The sequence below is a fragment of the Mytilus trossulus genome, chromosome 8, assembly GCF_036588685.1.
Source record: "Mytilus trossulus isolate FHL-02 chromosome 8, PNRI_Mtr1.1.1.hap1, whole genome shotgun sequence".
Taxonomy (NCBI): domain Eukaryota; kingdom Metazoa; phylum Mollusca; class Bivalvia; order Mytilida; family Mytilidae; genus Mytilus; species Mytilus trossulus.
Window position 1 is genome coordinate 45,647,729 of NC_086380.1, and position 18,713 is coordinate 45,666,441.

Sequence of the window (18,713 nt, forward strand, 5' to 3'; positions counted from 1 at the left end):
TTTAGGCAGACTATGTTGTGAGGGTAGTAAAAATTGTCTACCTCCGACGGGACTCGAACCCGCAATCCCCGGCTTAGGAGGCCGGTGCCTTATCCATTGGGCCACGGAGGCGTATGTAGTTGTGCATTTAAATACCCATGTCATTCGTGGGCGTCGTTTCTGTAAATTCGCACATATCCTTGAAATCAACATTCTAGTGAACTTGAAAATTAATAATAATGAGGACAGAAACTACAAATACAAACTGTATTTCATCGATTGATCTCATATCTGTATCAATTTCATCAGTTTCAGAAGTTTTCTGTATAAAAATCTCATGCCGAAATTAAACAGATTCTATTTTCAATATCAAAGTGATGATTCCATATACATGATATACTTCCGGGGTTCTTAGCTTTATATGCCTTTATTTTAGTCACTTTAGTGTCTACGACCATATCACGCTGAACACACCGGTTCTCGTCCGATCACCGCAGTTAAGCAGCGTCGAGCTCGGTTAGTACTTGGATGGGTGACCGCCTGGGAATACCGGGTGTTGTAGACATTCCTTTTTATAATTGTCTGTGTCTGTTCCTATCTTCTTCCTCCTTCACCTGTTCTCTTTTTTTTCGTTTTACCCTTCATTTTATTGTGTCCCTGCATGTTCATATTTACCTTGATAAAACTGTTATAAAAAGGTCGACAGACGAATTTCTAAGTCACTACAAGTCGTAATATAACTTTACCGGTAAATTTGTCAAATTAGGAAAACAAACACGAAATATTCAGTTTACAATCGTTTAATTGCGCTTTGACTGAAGTCTGACTTCACAAGGAAGTACGTCGATCCTTTCTATTGTTGAATATTGTCATAGCGACGCTAGGGTGAATTCGAGGACGCTGAAAGGTTGTGGCTGCATGTTTGGTAAGTCTTTCGAAGCACAAAACTAATTTCAAATGCCGTTATGTAGCTACAATAACAGCATTTTTATTTACGGATCTTTGTGAAAAAGTGCATTTAGGCAGACTATGTTGTGAGGGTAGTAAAAATTGTCTACCTCCGACGGGACTCGAACCCGCAATCCCCGGCTTAGGAGGCCGGTGCCTTATCCATTGGGCCACGGAGGCGTATGTAGTTGTGCATTTAAATACCCATGTCATTCGTGGGCGTCGTTTCTGTAAATTCGCACATATCCTTGAAATCAACATTCTAGTGAACTTGAAAATTAATAATAATGAGGACAGAAACTACAAATACAAACTGTATTTCATCGATTGATCTCATATCTGTATCAATTTCATCAGTTTCAGAAGTTTTCTGTATAAAAATCTCATGCCGAAATTAAACAGATTCTATTTTCAATATCAAAGTGATGATTCCATATACATGATATACTTCCGGCGTTCTTAGCTTTATATGCCTTTATTTTAGTCACTTTAGTGTCTACGACCATATCACGCTGAACACACCGGTTCTCGTCCGATCACCGCAGTTAAGCAGCGTCGAGCTCGGTTAGTACTTGGATGGGTGACCGCCTGGGAATACCGGGTGTTGTAGACATTCCTTTTTATAATTGTCTGTGTCTGTTCCTATCTTCTTCCTCCTTCACCTGTTCTCTTTTTTTTCGTTTTACCCTTCATTTTATTGTGTCCCTGCATGTTCATATTTACCTTGATAAAACTGTTATAAAAAGGTCGACAGACGAATTTCTAAGTCACTACAAGTCGTAATATAACTTTACCGGTAAATTTGTCAAATTAGGAAAACAAACACGAAATATTCAGTTTACAATCGTTTAATTGCGCTTTGACTGAAGTCTGACTTCACAAGGAAGTACGTCGATCCTTTCTATTGTTGAATATTGTCATAGCGACGCTAGGGTGAATTCGAGGACGCTGAAAGGTTGTGGCTGCATGTTTGGTAAGTCTTTCGAAGCACAAAACTAATTTCAAATGCCGTTATGTAGCTACAATAACAGCATTTTTATTTACGGATCTTTGTGAAAAAGTGCATTTAGGCAGACTATGTTGTGAGGGTAGTAAAAATTGTCTACCTCCGACGGGACTCGAACCCGCAATCCCCGGCTTAGGAGGCCGGTGCCTTATCCATTGGGCCACGGAGGCGTATGTAGTTGTGCATTTAAATACCCATGTCATTCGTGGGCGTCGTTTCTGTAAATTCGCACATATCCTTGAAATCAACATTCTAGTGAACTTGAAAATTAATAATAATGAGGACAGAAACTACAAATACAAACTGTATTTCATCGATTGATCTCATATCTGTATCAATTTCATCAGTTTCAGAAGTTTTCTGTATAAAAATCTCATGCCGAAATTAAACAGATTCTATTTTCAATATCAAAGTGATGATTCCATATACATGATATACTTCCGGCGTTCTTAGCTTTATATGCCTTTATTTTAGTCACTTTAGTGTCTACGACCATATCACGCTGAACACACCGGTTCTCGTCCGATCACCGCAGTTAAGCAGCGTCGAGCTCGGTTAGTACTTGGATGGGTGACCGCCTGGGAATACCGGGTGTTGTAGACATTCCTTTTTATAATTGTCTGTGTCTGTTCCTATCTTCTTCCTCCTTCACCTGTTCTCTTTTTTTTCGTTTTACCCTTCATTTTATTGTGTCCCTGCATGTTCATATTTACCTTGATAAAACTGTTATAAAAAGGTCGACAGACGAATTTCTAAGTCACTACAAGTCGTAATATAACTTTACCGGTAAATTTGTCAAATTAGGAAAACAAACACGAAATATTCAGTTTACAATCGTTTAATTGCGCTTTGACTGAAGTCTGACTTCACAAGGAAGTACGTCGATCCTTTCTATTGTTGAATATTGTCATAGCGACGCTAGGGTGAATTCGAGGACGCTGAAAGGTTGTGGCTGCATGTTTGGTAAGTCTTTCGAAGCACAAAACTAATTTCAAATGCCGTTATGTAGCTACAATAACAGCATTTTTATTTACGGATCTTTGTGAAAAAGTGCATTTAGGCAGACTATGTTGTGAGGGTAGTAAAAATTGTCTACCTCCGACGGGACTCGAACCCGCAATCCCCGGCTTAGGAGGCCGGTGCCTTATCCATTGGGCCACGGAGGCGTATGTAGTTGTGCATTTAAATACCCATGTCATTCGTGGGCGTCGTTTCTGTAAATTCGCACATATCCTTGAAATCAACATTCTAGTGAACTTGAAAATTAATAATAATGAGGACAGAAACTACAAATACAAACTGTATTTCATCGATTGATCTCATATCTGTATCAATTTCATCAGTTTCAGAAGTTTTCTGTATAAAAATCTCATGCCGAAATTAAACAGATTCTATTTTCAATATCAAAGTGATGATTCCATATACATGATATACTTCCGGGGTTCTTAGCTTTATATGCCTTTATTTTAGTCACTTTAGTGTCTACGACCATATCACGCTGAACACACCGGTTCTCGTCCGATCACCGCAGTTAAGCAGCGTCGAGCTCGGTTAGTACTTGGATGGGTGACCGCCTGGGAATACCGGGTGTTGTAGACATTCCTTTTTATAATTGTCTGTGTCTGTTCCTATCTTCTTCCTCCTTCACCTGTTCTCTTTTTTTTCGTTTTACCCTTCATTTTATTGTGTCCCTGCATGTTCATATTTACCTTGATAAAACTGTTATAAAAAGGTCGACAGACGAATTTCTAAGTCACTACAAGTCGTAATATAACTTTACCGGTAAATTTGTCAAATTAGGAAAACAAACACGAAATATTCAGTTTACAATCGTTTAATTGCGCTTTGACTGAAGTCTGACTTCACAAGGAAGTACGTCGATCCTTTCTATTGTTGAATATTGTCATAGCGACGCTAGGGTGAATTCGAGGACGCTGAAAGGTTGTGGCTGCATGTTTGGTAAGTCTTTCGAAGCACAAAACTAATTTCAAATGCCGTTATGTAGCTACAATAACAGCATTTTTATTTACGGATCTTTGTGAAAAAGTGCATTTAGGCAGACTATGTTGTGAGGGTAGTAAAAATTGTCTACCTCCGACGGGACTCGAACCCGCAATCCCCGGCTTAGGAGGCCGGTGCCTTATCCATTGGGCCACGGAGGCGTATGTAGTTGTGCATTTAAATACCCATGTCATTCGTGGGCGTCGTTTCTGTAAATTCGCACATATCCTTGAAATCAACATTCTAGTGAACTTGAAAATTAATAATAATGAGGACAGAAACTACAAATACAAACTGTATTTCATCGATTGATCTCATATCTGTATCAATTTCATCAGTTTCAGAAGTTTTCTGTATAAAAATCTCATGCCGAAATTAAACAGATTCTATTTTCAATATCAAAGTGATGATTCCATATACATGATATACTTCCGGCGTTCTTAGCTTTATATGCCTTTATTTTAGTCACTTTAGTGTCTACGACCATATCACGCTGAACACACCGGTTCTCGTCCGATCACCGCAGTTAAGCAGCGTCGAGCTCGGTTAGTACTTGGATGGGTGACCGCCTGGGAATACCGGGTGTTGTAGACATTCCTTTTTATAATTGTCTGTGTCTGTTCCTATCTTCTTCCTCCTTCACCTGTTCTCTTTTTTTTCGTTTTACCCTTCATTTTATTGTGTCCCTGCATGTTCATATTTACCTTGATAAAACTGTTATAAAAAGGTCGACAGACGAATTTCTAAGTCACTACAAGTCGTAATATAACTTTACCGGTAAATTTGTCAAATTAGGAAAACAAACACGAAATATTCAGTTTACAATCGTTTAATTGCGCTTTGACTGAAGTCTGACTTCACAAGGAAGTACGTCGATCCTTTCTATTGTTGAATATTGTCATAGCGACGCTAGGGTGAATTCGAGGACGCTGAAAGGTTGTGGCTGCATGTTTGGTAAGTCTTTCGAAGCACAAAACTAATTTCAAATGCCGTTATGTAGCTACAATAACAGCATTTTTATTTACGGATCTTTGTGAAAAAGTGCATTTAGGCAGACTATGTTGTGAGGCTAGTAAAAATTGTCTACCTCCGACGGGACTCGAACCCGCAATCCCCGGCTTAGGAGGCCGGTGCCTTATCCATTGGGCCACGGAGGCGTATGTAGTTGTGCATTTAAATACCCATGTCATTCGTGGGCGTCGTTTCTGTAAATTCGCACATATCCTTGAAATCAACATTCTAGTGAACTTGAAAATTAATAATAATGAGGACAGAAACTACAAATACAAACTGTATTTCATCGATTGATCTCATATCTGTATCAATTTCATCAGTTTCAGAAGTTTTCTGTATAAAAATCTCATGCCGAAATTAAACAGATTCTATTTTCAATATCAAAGTGATGATTCCATATACATGATATACTTCCGGCGTTCTTAGCTTTATATGCCTTTATTTTAGTCACTTTAGTGTCTACGACCATATCACGCTGAACACACCGGTTCTCGTCCGATCACCGCAGTTAAGCAGCGTCGAGCTCGGTTAGTACTTGGATGGGTGACCGCCTGGGAATACCGGGTGTTGTAGACATTCCTTTTTATAATTGTCTGTGTCTGTTCCTATCTTCTTCCTCCTTCACCTGTTCTCTTTTTTTTCGTTTTACCCTTCATTTTATTGTGTCCCTGCATGTTCATATTTACCTTGATAAAACTGTTATAAAAAGGTCGACAGACGAATTTCTAAGTCACTACAAGTCGTAATATAACTTTACCGGTAAATTTGTCAAATTAGGAAAACAAACACGAAATATTCAGTTTACAATCGTTTAATTGCGCTTTGACTGAAGTCTGACTTCACAAGGAAGTACGTCGATCCTTTCTATTGTTGAACATTGTCATAGCGACGCTAGGGTGAATTCGAGGACGCTGAAAGGTTGTGGCTGCATGTTTGGTAAGTCTTTCGAAGCACAAAACTAATTTCAAATGCCGTTATGTAGCTACAATAACAGCATTTTTATTTACGGATCTTTGTGAAAAAGTGCATTTAGGCAGACTATGTTGTGAGGGTAGTAAAAATTGTCTACCTCCGACGGGACTCGAACCCGCAATCCCCGGCTTAGGAGGCCGGTGCCTTATCCATTGGGCCACGGAGGCGTATGTAGTTGTGCATTTAAATACCCATGTCATTCGTGGGCGTCGTTTCTGTAAATTCGCACATATCCTTGAAATCAACATTCTAGTGAACTTGAAAATTAATAATAATGAGGACAGAAACTACAAATACAAACTGTATTTCATCGATTGATCTCATATCTGTATCAATTTCATCAGTTTCAGAAGTTTTCTGTATAAAAATCTCATGCCGAAATTAAACAGATTCTATTTTCAATATCAAAGTGATGATTCCATATACATGATATACTTCCGGCGTTCTTAGCTTTATATGCCTTTATTTTAGTCACTTTAGTGTCTACGACCATATCACGCTGAACACACCGGTTCTCGTCCGATCACCGCAGTTAAGCAGCGTCGAGCTCGGTTAGTACTTGGATGGGTGACCGCCTGGGAATACCGGGTGTTGTAGACATTCCTTTTTATAATTGTCTGTGTCTGTTCCTATCTTCTTCCTCCTTCACCTGTTCTCTTTTTTTTCGTTTTACCCTTCATTTTATTGTGTCCCTGCATGTTCATATTTACCTTGATAAAACTGTTATAAAAAGGTCGACAGACGAATTTCTAAGTCACTACAAGTCGTAATATAACTTTACCGGTAAATTTGTCAAATTAGGAAAACAAACACGAAATATTCAGTTTACAATCGTTTAATTGCGCTTTGACTGAAGTCTGACTTCACAAGGAAGTACGTCGATCCTTTCTATTGTTGAATATTGTCATAGCGACGCTAGGGTGAATTCGAGGACGCTGAAAGGTTGTGGCTGCATGTTTGGTAAGTCTTTCGAAGCACAAAACTAATTTCAAATGCCGTTATGTAGCTACAATAACAGCATTTTTATTTACGGATCTTTGTGAAAAAGTGCATTTAGGCAGACTATGTTGTGAGGGTAGTAAAAATTGTCTACCTCCGACGGGACTCGAACCCGCAATCCCCGGCTTAGGAGGCCGGTGCCTTATCCATTGGGCCACGGAGGCGTATGTAGTTGTGCATTTAAATACCCATGTCATTCGTGGGCGTCGTTTCTGTAAATTCGCACATATCCTTGAAATCAACATTCTAGTGAACTTGAAAATTAATAATAATGAGGACAGAAACTACAAATACAAACTGTATTTCATCGATTGATCTCATATCTGTATCAATTTCATCAGTTTCAGAAGTTTTCTGTATAAAAATCTCATGCCGAAATTAAACAGATTCTATTTTCAATATCAAAGTGATGATTCCATATACATGATATACTTCCGGCGTTCTTAGCTTTATATGCCTTTATTTTAGTCACTTTAGTGTCTACGACCATATCACGCTGAACACACCGGTTCTCGTCCGATCACCGCAGTTAAGCAGCGTCGAGCTCGGTTAGTACTTGGATGGGTGACCGCCTGGGAATACCGGGTGTTGTAGACATTCCTTTTTATAATTGTCTGTGTCTGTTCCTATCTTCTTCCTCCTTCACCTGTTCTCTTTTTTTTCGTTTTACCCTTCATTTTATTGTGTCCCTGCATGTTCATATTTACCTTGATAAAACTGTTATAAAAAGGTCGACAGACGAATTTCTAAGTCACTACAAGTCGTAATATAACTTTACCGGTAAATTTGTCAAATTAGGAAAACAAACACGAAATATTCAGTTTACAATCGTTTAATTGCGCTTTGACTGAAGTCTGACTTCACAAGGAAGTACGTCGATCCTTTCTATTGTTGAATATTGTCATAGCGACGCTAGGGTGAATTCGAGGACGCTGAAAGGTTGTGGCTGCATGTTTGGTAAGTCTTTCGAAGCACAAAACTAATTTCAAATGCCGTTATGTAGCTACAATAACAGCATTTTTATTTACGGATCTTTGTGAAAAAGTGCATTTAGGCAGACTATGTTGTGAGGGTAGTAAAAATTGTCTACCTCCGACGGGACTCGAACCCGCAATCCCCGGCTTAGGAGGCCGGTGCCTTATCCATTGGGCCACGGAGGCGTATGTAGTTGTGCATTTAAATACCCATGTCATTCGTGGGCGTCGTTTCTGTAAATTCGCACATATCCTTGAAATCAACATTCTAGTGAACTTGAAAATTAATAATAATGAGGACAGAAACTACAAATACAAACTGTATTTCATCGATTGATCTCATATCTGTATCAATTTCATCAGTTTCAGAAGTTTTCTGTATAAAAATCTCATGCCGAAATTAAACAGATTCTATTTTCAATATCAAAGTGATGATTCCATATACATGATATACTTCCGGCGTTCTTAGCTTTATATGCCTTTATTTTAGTCACTTTAGTGTCTACGACCATATCACGCTGAACACACCGGTTCTCGTCCGATCACCGCAGTTAAGCAGCGTCGAGCTCGGTTAGTACTTGGATGGGTGACCGCCTGGGAATACCGGGTGTTGTAGACATTCCTTTTTATAATTGTCTGTGTCTGTTCCTATCTTCTTCCTCCTTCACCTGTTCTCTTTTTTTTCGTTTTACCCTTCATTTTATTGTGTCCCTGCATGTTCATATTTACCTTGATAAAACTGTTATAAAAAGGTCGACAGACGAATTTCTAAGTCACTACAAGTCGTAATATAACTTTACCGGTAAATTTGTCAAATTAGGAAAACAAACACGAAATATTCAGTTTACAATCGTTTAATTGCGCTTTGACTGAAGTCTGACTTCACAAGGAAGTACGTCGATCCTTTCTATTGTTGAATATTGTCATAGCGACGCTAGGGTGAATTCGAGGACGCTGAAAGGTTGTGGCTGCATGTTTGGTAAGTCTTTCGAAGCACAAAACTAATTTCAAATGCCGTTATGTAGCTACAATAACAGCATTTTTATTTACGGATCTTTGTGAAAAAGTGCATTTAGGCAGACTATGTTGTGAGGGTAGTAAAAATTGTCTACCTCCGACGGGACTCGAACCCGCAATCCCCGGCTTAGGAGGCCGGTGCCTTATCCATTGGGCCACGGAGGCGTATGTAGTTGTGCATTTAAATACCCATGTCATTCGTGGGCGTCGTTTCTGTAAATTCGCACATATCCTTGAAATCAACATTCTAGTGAACTTGAAAATTAATAATAATGAGGACAGAAACTACAAATACAAACTGTATTTCATCGATTGATCTCATATCTGTATCAATTTCATCAGTTTCAGAAGTTTTCTGTATAAAAATCTCATGCCGAAATTAAACAGATTCTATTTTCAATATCAAAGTGATGATTCCATATACATGATATACTTCCGGCGTTCTTAGCTTTATATGCCTTTATTTTAGTCACTTTAGTGTCTACGACCATATCACGCTGAACACACCGGTTCTCGTCCGATCACCGCAGTTAAGCAGCGTCGAGCTCGGTTAGTACTTGGATGGGTGACCGCCTGGGAATACCGGGTGTTGTAGACATTCCTTTTTATAATTGTCTGTGTCTGTTCCTATCTTCTTCCTCCTTCACCTGTTCTCTTTTTTTTCGTTTTACCCTTCATTTTATTGTGTCCCTGCATGTTCATATTTACCTTGATAAAACTGTTATAAAAAGGTCGACAGACGAATTTCTAAGTCACTACAAGTCGTAATATAACTTTACCGGTAAATTTGTCAAATTAGGAAAACAAACACGAAATATTCAGTTTACAATCGTTTAATTGCGCTTTGACTGAAGTCTGACTTCACAAGGAAGTACGTCGATCCTTTCTATTGTTGAATATTGTCATAGCGACGCTAGGGTGAATTCGAGGACGCTGAAAGGTTGTGGCTGCATGTTTGGTAAGTCTTTCGAAGCACAAAACTAATTTCAAATGCCGTTATGTAGCTACAATAACAGCATTTTTATTTACGGATCTTTGTGAAAAAGTGCATTTAGGCAGACTATGTTGTGAGGGTAGTAAAAATTGTCTACCTCCGACGGGACTCGAACCCGCAATCCCCGGCTTAGGAGGCCGGTGCCTTATCCATTGGGCCACGGAGGCGTATGTAGTTGTGCATTTAAATACCCATGTCATTCGTGGGCGTCGTTTCTGTAAATTCGCACATATCCTTGAAATCAACATTCTAGTGAACTTGAAAATTAATAATAATGAGGACAGAAACTACAAATACAAACTGTATTTCATCGATTGATCTCATATCTGTATCAATTTCATCAGTTTCAGAAGTTTTCTGTATAAAAATCTCATGCCGAAATTAAACAGATTCTATTTTCAATATCAAAGTGATGATTCCATATACATGATATACTTCCGGCGTTCTTAGCTTTATATGCCTTTATTTTAGTCACTTTAGTGTCTACGACCATATCACGCTGAACACACCGGTTCTCGTCCGATCACCGCAGTTAAGCAGCGTCGAGCTCGGTTAGTACTTGGATGGGTGACCGCCTGGGAATACCGGGTGTTGTAGACATTCCTTTTTATAATTGTCTGTGTCTGTTCCTATCTTCTTCCTCCTTCACCTGTTCTCTTTTTTTTCGTTTTACCCTTCATTTTATTGTGTCCCTGCATGTTCATATTTACCTTGATAAAACTGTTATAAAAAGGTCGACAGACGAATTTCTAAGTCACTACAAGTCGTAATATAACTTTACCGGTAAATTTGTCAAATTAGGAAAACAAACACGAAATATTCAGTTTACAATCGTTTAATTGCGCTTTGACTGAAGTCTGACTTCACAAGGAAGTACGTCGATCCTTTCTATTGTTGAATATTGTCATAGCGACGCTAGGGTGAATTCGAGGACGCTGAAAGGTTGTGGCTGCATGTTTGGTAAGTCTTTCGAAGCACAAAACTAATTTCAAATGCCGTTATGTAGCTACAATAACAGCATTTTTATTTACGGATCTTTGTGAAAAAGTGCATTTAGGCAGACTATGTTGTGAGGGTAGTAAAAATTGTCTACCTCCGACGGGACTCGAACCCGCAATCCCCGGCTTAGGAGGCCGGTGCCTTATCCATTGGGCCACGGAGGCGTATGTAGTTGTGCATTTAAATACCCATGTCATTCGTGGGCGTCGTTTCTGTAAATTCGCACATATCCTTGAAATCAACATTCTAGTGAACTTGAAAATTAATAATAATGAGGACAGAAACTACAAATACAAACTGTATTTCATCGATTGATCTCATATCTGTATCAATTTCATCAGTTTCAGAAGTTTTCTGTATAAAAATCTCATGCCGAAATTAAACAGATTCTATTTTCAATATCAAAGTGATGATTCCATATACATGATATACTTCCGGCGTTCTTAGCTTTATATGCCTTTATTTTAGTCACTTTAGTGTCTACGACCATATCACGCTGAACACACCGGTTCTCGTCCGATCACCGCAGTTAAGCAGCGTCGAGCTCGGTTAGTACTTGGATGGGTGACCGCCTGGGAATACCGGGTGTTGTAGACATTCCTTTTTATAATTGTCTGTGTCTGTTCCTATCTTCTTCCTCCTTCACCTGTTCTCTTTTTTTTCGTTTTACCCTTCATTTTATTGTGTCCCTGCATGTTCATATTTACCTTGATAAAACTGTTATAAAAAGGTCGACAGACGAATTTCTAAGTCACTACAAGTCGTAATATAACTTTACCGGTAAATTTGTCAAATTAGGAAAACAAACACGAAATATTCAGTTTACAATCGTTTAATTGCGCTTTGACTGAAGTCTGACTTCACAAGGAAGTACGTCGATCCTTTCTATTGTTGAATATTGTCATAGCGACGCTAGGGTGAATTCGAGGACGCTGAAAGGTTGTGGCTGCATGTTTGGTAAGTCTTTCGAAGCACAAAACTAATTTCAAATGCCGTTATGTAGCTACAATAACAGCATTTTTATTTACGGATCTTTGTGAAAAAGTGCATTTAGGCAGACTATGTTGTGAGGGTAGTAAAAATTGTCTACCTCCGACGGGACTCGAACCCGCAATCCCCGGCTTAGGAGGCCGGTGCCTTATCCATTGGGCCACGGAGGCGTATGTAGTTGTGCATTTAAATACCCATGTCATTCGTGGGCGTCGTTTCTGTAAATTCGCACATATCCTTGAAATCAACATTCTAGTGAACTTGAAAATTAATAATAATGAGGACAGAAACTACAAATACAAACTGTATTTCATCGATTGATCTCATATCTGTATCAATTTCATCAGTTTCAGAAGTTTTCTGTATAAAAATCTCATGCCGAAATTAAACAGATTCTATTTTCAATATCAAAGTGATGATTCCATATACATGATATACTTCCGGCGTTCTTAGCTTTATATGCCTTTATTTTAGTCACTTTAGTGTCTACGACCATATCACGCTGAACACACCGGTTCTCGTCCGATCACCGCAGTTAAGCAGCGTCGAGCTCGGTTAGTACTTGGATGGGTGACCGCCTGGGAATACCGGGTGTTGTAGACATTCCTTTTTATAATTGTCTGTGTCTGTTCCTATCTTCTTCCTCCTTCACCTGTTCTCTTTTTTTTCGTTTTACCCTTCATTTTATTGTGTCCCTGCATGTTCATATTTACCTTGATAAAACTGTTATAAAAAGGTCGACAGACGAATTTCTAAGTCACTACAAGTCGTAATATAACTTTACCGGTAAATTTGTCAAATTAGGAAAACAAACACGAAATATTCAGTTTACAATCGTTTAATTGCGCTTTGACTGAAGTCTGACTTCACAAGGAAGTACGTCGATCCTTTCTATTGTTGAATATTGTCATAGCGACGCTAGGGTGAATTCGAGGACGCTGAAAGGTTGTGGCTGCATGTTTGGTAAGTCTTTCGAAGCACAAAACTAATTTCAAATGCCGTTATGTAGCTACAATAACAGCATTTTTATTTACGGATCTTTGTGAAAAAGTGCATTTAGGCAGACTATGTTGTGAGGGTAGTAAAAATTGTCTACCTCCGACGGGACTCGAACCCGCAATCCCCGGCTTAGGAGGCCGGTGCCTTATCCATTGGGCCACGGAGGCGTATGTAGTTGTGCATTTAAATACCCATGTCATTCGTGGGCGTCGTTTCTGTAAATTCGCACATATCCTTGAAATCAACATTCTAGTGAACTTGAAAATTAATAATAATGAGGACAGAAACTACAAATACAAACTGTATTTCATCGATTGATCTCATATCTGTATCAATTTCATCAGTTTCAGAAGTTTTCTGTATAAAAATCTCATGCCGAAATTAAACAGATTAAAGTGATGATTCCATATACATGATATACTTCCGGCGTTCTTAGCTTTATATGCCTTTATTTTAGTCACTTTAGTGTCTACGACCATATCACGCTGAACACACCGGTTCTCGTCCGATCACCGCAGTTAAGCAGCGTCGAGCTCGGTTAGTACTTGGATGGGTGACCGCCTGGGAATACCGGGTGTTGTAGACATTCCTTTTTATAATTGTCTGTGTCTGTTCCTATCTTCTTCCTCCTTCACCTGTTCTCTTTTTTTTCGTTTTACCCCTCATTTTATTGTGTCCCTGCATGTTCATATTTACCTTGATAAAACTGTTATAAAAAGGTCGACAGACGAATTTCTAAGTCACTACAAGTCGTAATATAACTTTACCGGTAAATTTGTCAAATTAGGAAAACAAACACGAAATATTCAGTTTACAATCGTTTAATTGCGCTTTGACTGAAGTCTGACTTCACAAGGAAGTACGTCGATCCTTTCTATTGTTGAATATTGTCATAGCGACGCTAGGGTGAATTCGAGGACGCTGAAAGGTTGTGGCTGCATGTTTGGTAAGTCTTTCGAAGCACAAAACTAATTTCAAATGCCGTTATGTAGCTACAATAACAGCATTTTTATTTACGGATCTTTGTGAAAAAGTGCATTTAGGCAGACTATGTTGTGAGGGTAGTAAAAATTGTCTACCTCCGACGGGACTCGAACCCGCAATCCCCGGCTTAGGAGGCCGGTGCCTTATCCATTGGGCCACGGAGGCGTATGTAGTTGTGCATTTAAATACCCATGTCATTCGTGGGCGTCGTTTCTGTAAATTCGCACATATCCTTGAAATCAACATTCTAGTGAACTTGAAAATTAATAATAATGAGGACAGAAACTACAAATACAAACTGTATTTCATCGATTGATCTCATATCTGTATCAATTTCATCAGTTTCAGAAGTTTTCTGTATAAAAATCTCATGCCGAAATTAAACAGATTCTATTTTCAATATCAAAGTGATGATTCCATATACATGATATACTTCCGGCGTTCTTAGCTTTATATGCCTTTATTTTAGTCACTTTAGTGTCTACGACCATATCACGCTGAACACACCGGTTCTGGTCCGATCACCGCAGTTAAGCAGCGTCGAGCTCGGTTAGTACTTGGATGGGTGACCGCCTGGGAATACCGGGTGTTGTAGACATTCCTTTTTATAATTGTCTGTGTCTGTTCCTATCTTCTTCCTCCTTCACCTGTTCTCTTTTTTTTCGTTTTACCCCTCATTTTATTGTGTCCCTGCATGTTCATATTTACCTTGATAAAACTGTTATAAAAAGGTCGACAGACGAATTTCTGAGTCACTACAAGTCGTAATATAACTTTACCGGTAAATTTGTCAAATTAGGAAAACAAACACGAAATATTCAGTTTACAATCGTTTAATTGCGCTTTGACTGAAGTCTGACTTCACAAGGAAGTACGTCGATCCTTTCTATTGTTGAATATTGTCATAGCGACGCTAGGGTGAATTCGAGGACGCTGAAAGGTTGTGGCTGCATGTTTGGTAAGTCTTTCGAAGCACAAAACTAATTTCAAATGCCGTTATGTAGCTACAATAACAGCATTTTTATTTACGGATCTTTGTGAAAAAGTGCATTTAGGCAGACTATGTTGTGAGGGTAGTAAAAATTGTCTACCTCCGACGGGACTCGAACCCGCAATCCCCGGCTTAGGAGGCCGGTGCCTTATCCATTGGGCCACGGAGGCGTATGTAGTTGTGCATTTAAATACCCATGTCATTCGTGGGCGTCGTTTCTGTAAATTCGCACATATCCTTGAAATCAACATTCTAGTGAACTTGAAAATTAATAATAATGAGGACAGAAACTACAAATACAAACTGTATTTCATCGATTGATCTCATATCTGTATCAATTTCATCAGTTTCAGAAGTTTTCTGTATAAAAATCTCATGCCGAAATTAAACAGATTCTATTTTCAATATCAAAGTGATGATTCCATATACATGATATACTTCCGGCGTTCTTAGCTTTATATGCCTTTATTTTAGTCACTTTAGTGTCTACGACCATATCACGCTGAACACACCGGTTCTCGTCCGATCACCGCAGTTAAGCAGCGTCGAGCTCGGTTAGTACTTGGATGGGTGACCGCCTGGGAATACCGGGTGTTGTAGACATTCCTTTTTATAATTGTCTGTGTCTGTTCCTATCTTCTTCCTCCTTCACCTGTTCTCTTTTTTTTCGTTTTACCCTTCATTTTATTGTGTCCCTGCATGTTCATATTTACCTTGATAAAACTGTTATAAAAAGGTCGACAGACGAATTTCTAAGTCACTACAAGTCGTAATATAACTTTACCGGTAAATTTGTCAAATTAGGAAAACAAACACGAAATATTCAGTTTACAATCGTTTAATTGCGCTTTGACTGAAGTCTGACTTCACAAGGAAGTACGTCGATCCTTTCTATTGTTGAATATTGTCATAGCGACGCTAGGGTGAATTCGAGGACGCTGAAAGGTTGTGGCTGCATGTTTGGTAAGTCTTTCGAAGCACAAAACTAATTTCAAATGCCGTTATGTAGCTACAATAACAGCATTTTTATTTACGGATCTTTGTGAAAAAGTGCATTTAGGCAGACTATGTTGTGAGGGTAGTAAAAATTGTCTACCTCCGACGGGACTCGAACCCGCAATCCCCGGCTTAGGAGGCCGGTGCCTTATCCATTGGGCCACGGAGGCGTATGTAGTTGTGCATTTAAATACCCATGTCATTCGTGGGCGTCGTTTCTGTAAATTCGCACATATCCTTGAAATCAACATTCTAGTGAACTTGAAAATTAATAATAATGAGGACAGAAACTACAAATACAAACTGTATTTCATCGATTGATCTCATATCTGTATCAATTTCATCAGTTTCAGAAGTTTTCTGTATAAAAATCTCATGCCGAAATTAAACAGATTCTATTTTCAATATCAAAGTGATGATTCCATATACATGATATACTTCCGGCGTTCTTAGCTTTATATGCCTTTATTTTAGTCACTTTAGTGTCTACGACCATATCACGCTGAACACACCGGTTCTCGTCCGATCACCGCAGTTAAGCAGCGTCGAGCTCGGTTAGTACTTGGATGGGTGACCGCCTGGGAATACCGGGTGTTGTAGACATTCCTTTTTATAATTGTCTGTGTCTGTTCCTATCTTCTTCCTCCTTCACCTGTTCTCTTTTTTTTCGTTTTACCCTTCATTTTATTGTGTCCCTGCATGTTCATATTTACCTTGATAAAACTGTTATAAAAAGGTCGACAGACGAATTTCTAAGTCACTACAAGTCGTAATATAACTTTACCGGTAAATTTGTCAAATTAGGAAAACAAACACGAAATATTCAGTTTACAATCGTTTAATTGCGCTTTGACTGAAGTCTGACTTCACAAGGAAGTACGTCGATCCTTTCTATTGTTGAATATTGTCATAGCGACGCTAGGGTGAATTCGAGGACGCTGAAAGGTTGTGGCTGCATGTTTGGTAAGTCTTTCGAAGCACAAAACTAATTTCAAATGCCGTTATGTAGCTACAATAACAGCATTTTTATTTACGGATCTTTGTGAAAAAGTGCATTTAGGCAGACTATGTTGTGAGGGTAGTAAAAATTGTCTACCTCCGACGGGACTCGAACCCGCAATCCCCGGCTTAGGAGGCCGGTGCCTTATCCATTGGGCCACGGAGGCGTATGTAGTTGTGCATTTAAATACCCATGTCATTCGTGGGCGTCGTTTCTGTAAATTCGCACATATCCTTGAAATCAACATTCTAGTGAACTTGAAAATTAATAATAATGAGGACAGAAACTACAAATACGAACTGTATTTCATCGATTGATCTCATATCTGTATCAATTTCATCAGTTTCAGAAGTTTTCTGTATAAAAATCTCATGCCGAAATTAAACAGATTCTATTTTCAATATCAAAGTGATGATTCCATATACATGATATACTTCCGGCGTTCTTAGCTTTATATGCCTTTATTTTAGTCACTTTAGTGTCTACGACCATATCACGCTGAACACACCGGTTCTCGGCCTGGTTGTTTACATTCCTCCGATGTGATATTGCTGTTTTCAGTGTATAAATGGACTTAATTTCATATTGAAAGGTATTTTCAAACATTGTTATACTTCCGTTGATGAATACGAGTATTTATTAACAATTATTTAACATTTAAACCCCTTACACCGGCGATTTAGTCGTTTGGTGAAAGGGGGGTGGAGCGGTGCACTCGTCTGTTTAGGGGTGAACTTGCTTTCGAAAAACCAAAATGACCGGCGCAAATGATTATTTTGGAAAAGGACCACAAGGATTTGGGAAAGGGCCTGAGAAAGTTCCTAAGAGTAAAGAAAATTATGTCATGGAGATAAAAAGATATTCGAAAGACTGTATTATTCGTGTTATAGGAATATCAACAGAAAATGTGCAAGCAATTTCTGTGATAAGGGCAATTGAGCATGTCACAGGTTTGAACTCTGTTCTTGCTGTGGTTAAGGATGATTCCTCTTCGTACGATGTTACGCTTGACTCAAAGTCTAATGCAACAAAAATACTTAGTGGAGTTGAGATTTTAGACAAAGATTACGAATGTTCGTTAATGTACTCAGATACGACAGTTGTGTCTTTCATGTACATCCCAGCATTCATTGATGATGACGATATTATAGACATGTTAAGAGATAGGGGAATTAAAATCGTTTCACCAGTATTTAGAAGAGTTGTACCGGGTACGCAGGTAGCCGATGGAACGCGATTTGTCAAATGTGTTTTTCCACCTCATATTATTGCCCTTCCATGGAGTATGCCTTTTAAGGTCGGTAAAAACACAAAGTATTACAAATGTGTTCACAATAACCAGACAAAGGTATGTTCAGAATGCTATTCACCTGAACATGTTCACAAAAACTGTCCTTACATTATTTGTGGTGGTTGTGGAGAACAGGGTCATGTTGCGAGAAGGTGTCGTGCAGCAAAGTGTGAACATTGTCATGAACTACCGTTGAAATGTAAATGTAAGAAGGGAGACAATTTGAAAACGCGACCGCAGCCAATCATTGCTAAGTGCAATGTTTGTAATAAAATCGCATGTAGTTGCGTGAATGAGGTTAACAACGTGGAAGCAACGGGAGTCAACGATTCGAGTACTTCGCAAGAAGAAACCAATAATGAAGTGTCAGAACAAACCGAGGTTAAAAGTGTTGATGTACCAGAAAGTGAAGGTCTGGTGGATGATATTATTAATAACAAAAATGAATTGATTGTTGAAGCCGCCGTGCACATGGAAAATATTGTACAGCATGAGACAAGAAAGAGAAAAATTGCTAATTCGGAAGATAATTGTTCCGAGTCAGATGAAAATACTGATG

General features: G+C 38.8%; 35 non-coding genes across 35 annotated transcripts; 17 read left to right on the forward strand and 18 right to left on the reverse strand.

Annotated features, from left to right (window-relative positions):
• Positions 1–38: 38 nt before the first annotated feature.
• Trnar-ccu (transfer RNA arginine (anticodon CCU)) lies at positions 39–111 on the reverse strand. The gene has a single exon. It is a non-coding gene; the product is annotated as a tRNA-Arg (tRNA).
• Positions 112–425: 314 nt separating this feature from the next.
• On the forward strand, positions 426–544 carry LOC134682211 (5S ribosomal RNA). The gene has a single exon (XR_010100850.1). It is a non-coding gene; the product is annotated as a 5S ribosomal RNA (ribosomal RNA).
• Positions 545–1,034: 490 nt separating this feature from the next.
• On the reverse strand, positions 1,035–1,107 carry Trnar-ccu (transfer RNA arginine (anticodon CCU)). Its single transcript has one exon. It is a non-coding gene; the product is annotated as a tRNA-Arg (tRNA).
• A 314-nt stretch (positions 1,108–1,421) lies between these two features.
• On the forward strand, positions 1,422–1,540 carry LOC134682212 (5S ribosomal RNA). The gene has a single exon (XR_010100851.1). It is a non-coding gene; the product is annotated as a 5S ribosomal RNA (ribosomal RNA).
• A 490-nt stretch (positions 1,541–2,030) lies between these two features.
• Trnar-ccu (transfer RNA arginine (anticodon CCU)) lies at positions 2,031–2,103 on the reverse strand. Its single transcript has one exon. It is a non-coding gene; the product is annotated as a tRNA-Arg (tRNA).
• A 314-nt stretch (positions 2,104–2,417) lies between these two features.
• On the forward strand, positions 2,418–2,536 carry LOC134682213 (5S ribosomal RNA). Its single transcript, XR_010100852.1, has one exon. It is a non-coding gene; the product is annotated as a 5S ribosomal RNA (ribosomal RNA).
• A 490-nt stretch (positions 2,537–3,026) lies between these two features.
• Trnar-ccu (transfer RNA arginine (anticodon CCU)) lies at positions 3,027–3,099 on the reverse strand. The gene has a single exon. It is a non-coding gene; the product is annotated as a tRNA-Arg (tRNA).
• Positions 3,100–3,413: 314 nt separating this feature from the next.
• LOC134682214 (5S ribosomal RNA) lies at positions 3,414–3,532 on the forward strand. Its single transcript, XR_010100853.1, has one exon. It is a non-coding gene; the product is annotated as a 5S ribosomal RNA (ribosomal RNA).
• Positions 3,533–4,022: 490 nt separating this feature from the next.
• Trnar-ccu (transfer RNA arginine (anticodon CCU)) lies at positions 4,023–4,095 on the reverse strand. Its single transcript has one exon. It is a non-coding gene; the product is annotated as a tRNA-Arg (tRNA).
• A 314-nt stretch (positions 4,096–4,409) lies between these two features.
• Positions 4,410–4,528, forward strand: LOC134682215 (5S ribosomal RNA). The gene has a single exon (XR_010100854.1). It is a non-coding gene; the product is annotated as a 5S ribosomal RNA (ribosomal RNA).
• A 490-nt stretch (positions 4,529–5,018) lies between these two features.
• Trnar-ccu (transfer RNA arginine (anticodon CCU)) lies at positions 5,019–5,091 on the reverse strand. Its single transcript has one exon. It is a non-coding gene; the product is annotated as a tRNA-Arg (tRNA).
• A 314-nt stretch (positions 5,092–5,405) lies between these two features.
• On the forward strand, positions 5,406–5,524 carry LOC134682216 (5S ribosomal RNA). The gene has a single exon (XR_010100855.1). It is a non-coding gene; the product is annotated as a 5S ribosomal RNA (ribosomal RNA).
• A 490-nt stretch (positions 5,525–6,014) lies between these two features.
• Trnar-ccu (transfer RNA arginine (anticodon CCU)) lies at positions 6,015–6,087 on the reverse strand. The gene has a single exon. It is a non-coding gene; the product is annotated as a tRNA-Arg (tRNA).
• A 314-nt stretch (positions 6,088–6,401) lies between these two features.
• LOC134682217 (5S ribosomal RNA) lies at positions 6,402–6,520 on the forward strand. The gene has a single exon (XR_010100856.1). It is a non-coding gene; the product is annotated as a 5S ribosomal RNA (ribosomal RNA).
• Positions 6,521–7,010: 490 nt separating this feature from the next.
• Positions 7,011–7,083, reverse strand: Trnar-ccu (transfer RNA arginine (anticodon CCU)). The gene has a single exon. It is a non-coding gene; the product is annotated as a tRNA-Arg (tRNA).
• Positions 7,084–7,397: 314 nt separating this feature from the next.
• LOC134682218 (5S ribosomal RNA) lies at positions 7,398–7,516 on the forward strand. Its single transcript, XR_010100857.1, has one exon. It is a non-coding gene; the product is annotated as a 5S ribosomal RNA (ribosomal RNA).
• A 490-nt stretch (positions 7,517–8,006) lies between these two features.
• Positions 8,007–8,079, reverse strand: Trnar-ccu (transfer RNA arginine (anticodon CCU)). The gene has a single exon. It is a non-coding gene; the product is annotated as a tRNA-Arg (tRNA).
• A 314-nt stretch (positions 8,080–8,393) lies between these two features.
• Positions 8,394–8,512, forward strand: LOC134682219 (5S ribosomal RNA). The gene has a single exon (XR_010100858.1). It is a non-coding gene; the product is annotated as a 5S ribosomal RNA (ribosomal RNA).
• A 490-nt stretch (positions 8,513–9,002) lies between these two features.
• Trnar-ccu (transfer RNA arginine (anticodon CCU)) lies at positions 9,003–9,075 on the reverse strand. Its single transcript has one exon. It is a non-coding gene; the product is annotated as a tRNA-Arg (tRNA).
• A 314-nt stretch (positions 9,076–9,389) lies between these two features.
• LOC134682222 (5S ribosomal RNA) lies at positions 9,390–9,508 on the forward strand. Its single transcript, XR_010100860.1, has one exon. It is a non-coding gene; the product is annotated as a 5S ribosomal RNA (ribosomal RNA).
• A 490-nt stretch (positions 9,509–9,998) lies between these two features.
• On the reverse strand, positions 9,999–10,071 carry Trnar-ccu (transfer RNA arginine (anticodon CCU)). Its single transcript has one exon. It is a non-coding gene; the product is annotated as a tRNA-Arg (tRNA).
• A 314-nt stretch (positions 10,072–10,385) lies between these two features.
• LOC134682223 (5S ribosomal RNA) lies at positions 10,386–10,504 on the forward strand. The gene has a single exon (XR_010100861.1). It is a non-coding gene; the product is annotated as a 5S ribosomal RNA (ribosomal RNA).
• Positions 10,505–10,994: 490 nt separating this feature from the next.
• Trnar-ccu (transfer RNA arginine (anticodon CCU)) lies at positions 10,995–11,067 on the reverse strand. The gene has a single exon. It is a non-coding gene; the product is annotated as a tRNA-Arg (tRNA).
• Positions 11,068–11,381: 314 nt separating this feature from the next.
• LOC134682224 (5S ribosomal RNA) lies at positions 11,382–11,500 on the forward strand. The gene has a single exon (XR_010100862.1). It is a non-coding gene; the product is annotated as a 5S ribosomal RNA (ribosomal RNA).
• A 490-nt stretch (positions 11,501–11,990) lies between these two features.
• Positions 11,991–12,063, reverse strand: Trnar-ccu (transfer RNA arginine (anticodon CCU)). The gene has a single exon. It is a non-coding gene; the product is annotated as a tRNA-Arg (tRNA).
• A 314-nt stretch (positions 12,064–12,377) lies between these two features.
• On the forward strand, positions 12,378–12,496 carry LOC134682225 (5S ribosomal RNA). The gene has a single exon (XR_010100863.1). It is a non-coding gene; the product is annotated as a 5S ribosomal RNA (ribosomal RNA).
• Positions 12,497–12,986: 490 nt separating this feature from the next.
• Trnar-ccu (transfer RNA arginine (anticodon CCU)) lies at positions 12,987–13,059 on the reverse strand. Its single transcript has one exon. It is a non-coding gene; the product is annotated as a tRNA-Arg (tRNA).
• A 300-nt stretch (positions 13,060–13,359) lies between these two features.
• On the forward strand, positions 13,360–13,478 carry LOC134682226 (5S ribosomal RNA). The gene has a single exon (XR_010100864.1). It is a non-coding gene; the product is annotated as a 5S ribosomal RNA (ribosomal RNA).
• Positions 13,479–13,968: 490 nt separating this feature from the next.
• Trnar-ccu (transfer RNA arginine (anticodon CCU)) lies at positions 13,969–14,041 on the reverse strand. Its single transcript has one exon. It is a non-coding gene; the product is annotated as a tRNA-Arg (tRNA).
• A 314-nt stretch (positions 14,042–14,355) lies between these two features.
• LOC134682237 (5S ribosomal RNA) lies at positions 14,356–14,474 on the forward strand. The gene has a single exon (XR_010100874.1). It is a non-coding gene; the product is annotated as a 5S ribosomal RNA (ribosomal RNA).
• Positions 14,475–14,964: 490 nt separating this feature from the next.
• Trnar-ccu (transfer RNA arginine (anticodon CCU)) lies at positions 14,965–15,037 on the reverse strand. Its single transcript has one exon. It is a non-coding gene; the product is annotated as a tRNA-Arg (tRNA).
• Positions 15,038–15,351: 314 nt separating this feature from the next.
• LOC134682227 (5S ribosomal RNA) lies at positions 15,352–15,470 on the forward strand. Its single transcript, XR_010100865.1, has one exon. It is a non-coding gene; the product is annotated as a 5S ribosomal RNA (ribosomal RNA).
• Positions 15,471–15,960: 490 nt separating this feature from the next.
• Positions 15,961–16,033, reverse strand: Trnar-ccu (transfer RNA arginine (anticodon CCU)). Its single transcript has one exon. It is a non-coding gene; the product is annotated as a tRNA-Arg (tRNA).
• Positions 16,034–16,347: 314 nt separating this feature from the next.
• Positions 16,348–16,466, forward strand: LOC134682228 (5S ribosomal RNA). Its single transcript, XR_010100866.1, has one exon. It is a non-coding gene; the product is annotated as a 5S ribosomal RNA (ribosomal RNA).
• A 490-nt stretch (positions 16,467–16,956) lies between these two features.
• Positions 16,957–17,029, reverse strand: Trnar-ccu (transfer RNA arginine (anticodon CCU)). The gene has a single exon. It is a non-coding gene; the product is annotated as a tRNA-Arg (tRNA).
• Between the last annotated feature and the right edge of the window lie 1,684 nt (positions 17,030–18,713).